The sequence below is a fragment of the Octodon degus genome, unplaced genomic scaffold, assembly GCF_000260255.1.
Source record: "Octodon degus isolate 3935 unplaced genomic scaffold, OctDeg1.0 scaffold00010, whole genome shotgun sequence".
Lineage (NCBI taxonomy): Eukaryota > Metazoa > Chordata > Mammalia > Rodentia > Octodontidae > Octodon > Octodon degus.
Genome location: NW_004524586.1, coordinates 7,317,930 through 7,320,650, shown reverse-complemented (window position 1 = coordinate 7,320,650; position 2,721 = coordinate 7,317,930). Strand labels below are relative to the sequence as shown.

The 2,721-nt window shown below is 41.3% G+C and overlaps 1 pseudogene; it reads right to left on the bottom strand.

Annotated features, from left to right (window-relative positions):
* Positions 1-1,011: 1,011 nt before the first annotated feature.
* Positions 1,012-1,980, bottom strand: LOC111815014 (annotated as a pseudogene).
* Positions 1,981-2,721: the final 741 nt, after the last annotated feature.

Genomic DNA, 2,721 nt, shown 5'->3' with positions numbered 1-2,721 from the left:
GGATTTGCACTGCGAAGGCCCAAAGGTCAGTGGTGGAAGCTAGAAAATCTGTGCCAGTGGGATGGAGGGATCCGTGCCAGCCGGCTGAGGGGTCTGCACTGGAGCTGGGAAGCGATGCTCAAAGTAAGGACCAGAGCTCCCCAAAATGAACTGCAGCCAGCCTCCGTGACAAGGTCCGGAGCTCCTCTGATGATGAGAACAGCTGAGTTCATATCAGGAAACCACAACATTCTTCTCCAGGAGAATCAACAGCACCCTATCTTGCCCTCCAATTTTCTTTCTTTCTTTTTTTTTATTTTGTTGGCAGCAATCCTCAGGTGGGCCTCCCATGCCCAGCACTATGCTGATCAGTTCAGCTGGGCGTTACAAGTTACCCATCAGTTGTCAACTTACCACAGACCTATTTTCAGAAAACCAGCGTCTCTTTTTGGCTCTTAGAGAATTTTCTTGACAAACATGTAGCAATGGTCATTTTAAAAAATTACAACTTGTTTATCAATAAAATTATGGGAAAAAATAAAAAATTACAACTATATGGGTAGCACACATTTAAAACATACTAATAAAATGGCAAGCTTGGATACAGAAAAATAAGGAGAAAGAAGCACTTCATAATAAATTTTAAACCCCTGCAAGATAAGAGTTATCTTTCTCTATTCTTTTCAGCCACATAATATTTCATCACTGTTAAATAAAAAACAGCATATCTATCTATCTATCTATCTATCTATCTATCTATCTATTTAGTACAGAATCATGCTATGCAGCTCAGACTCATAGTGATCCTCCTGTCTCAGCCACCCCAGTGCTGGGATTACAGGAGTGTACCATCATGACCAATTTTGGTGGCTGGCATGGCATACCCAGGATTCTGAGGCCAACACTGCATGAGATTGAACCCGGATCTTGGAGCTTGCCAGGCAGCACTTAGACCACCAGGCTATCTCCCCAGCCCCCAAAACAGCATATCCTCCAAGATGTTTACAAATAATATGTCACATTTCTTATTTGTTATCCTGCTGTCTTTAATGCAGTTTGTACTAAGCTGATCTCTAGTTCCAAAGCATCTGGGTGATTCTGAAGTTTTGCAGCCAACATTTCCTTAATCAATTGTTTCCTGCACACTTTCATAGACTTTTTCTTCACAATAATAAATTCTAGCCAGGGAGATGGCTCAGTAGAATAAGTGCTTCCCTGGCAAGCACAAGGGCCTGAGTTCAAACCCTGGTTCTGCAAAATAAATAAATAAATAAATAAAATAAAAATAATAAATTCTATATTGGGATTTTCTAGAAGTGTCTCCCCAGTAGACACAATCTCAGTTCCTTGTTTTCCATAACTTTCTGAGTGTTCCTTCTTCAGCTCTCTGTCTACTGATGGGATCCTTTCCAGTACTGCCCAGCTGATAATCCCGAGTCTTCACTGTACAGCGTGTTCTTGAACTTTGGCGACCATCTAGAAATCAGTTCCACATGTGGTAGAAAGGAAATCCTTGTTTACTTACAGGTTCTTCTTGGTTCTGCCCAGAGCCTGAACAAATATTACTTAATGAAAATCAGACACTTTCTGATTTTAGCATCTTTTGAACATCTTTTCCTCCACGAAGCTTCAAGGATTATATTAACAGCATGCAAAGCTCTTCTTCCATGGAAATGCAGAATGCTGAAAAGAAATGAGTTCCAAGAAATACTGAAAACGTGTGGGTTCCAAGCCACTTAAGTCCAACCTGATTTGAGAAATCAGGATGTTACCAGGTTTCAGATCTCAATGTACGTTCTGTTTTTTATGCAGGAAAGTCGGGGCACCACAAGCTTTAGGAGCATAGCAGACCTCCTCGTGGGTCCTGCTGTGTACCTCTTCTTTAGGAGCCAGCTGAGACTTGAGCCCGGGTATAGGTCTAGAGGTAGAAGTAGGTGGTGAGGATGGGTCTTGGAGAGTGTCGTCCCTATCTTGTTTAGTAACTGCATCTGGAATAGTCATTACTACTTCCAGGCAAAACATAGGTTTAGTTTTCTCAGGTAGAAGAGACGAGGCCACAGGGAAGGTGGGTGTTGGGATGCCTTTGCCCTGAGGATGGGGAAACCTCTTCCTCTGGCAAACTAATCAGGATTTACCCGTTCAGTGTCCCTGGCCTCCGCAGGTTCCTCCCAAACACCTGCGTCCCCATATACAGCATCCTGTTCTTTTTGAATCATCACTCTCACTTTCACTTCAGATACACTTCAAGGCTGAGTGTTCAACTTATGCTGTAATTTGGCCAACTGAATTGTGAGGATTCGTGTTTGTGTTTCTGCAACTTCGCCCCATGACTAAAGAAGTTTCTTTTTGGGGACATATTTAGAAAACTTTAGATTATTTATATGTGTCTGGATCTGGGAGTTTGAATCTTTGAGCTCCATAATTTTCTTTATTAGTTTGTCTTCACACTTAAGACTAGTTTATTTTTGCCTCAATATCATGATATCCCTCTACCAGTTTTGTTCAGAGATGCTAAGAGCAACCAGCTACCATCATTGTATTGTCCTCTCTTCCAAAAATGTTCAAAAGTAATGTATATATCATTAAATTCTTTGCATCTCACAAGTCATGCATTTGCATAATCAAATGCACCTATATTGCATATTACTTTAAATAGTTCACTCTCCAGACACTCATTTCTCTCCACATTATCAGGAGGACAGACTACAGCAACATTAGGTCTCTTTCAAGTTCAGAGCCAAC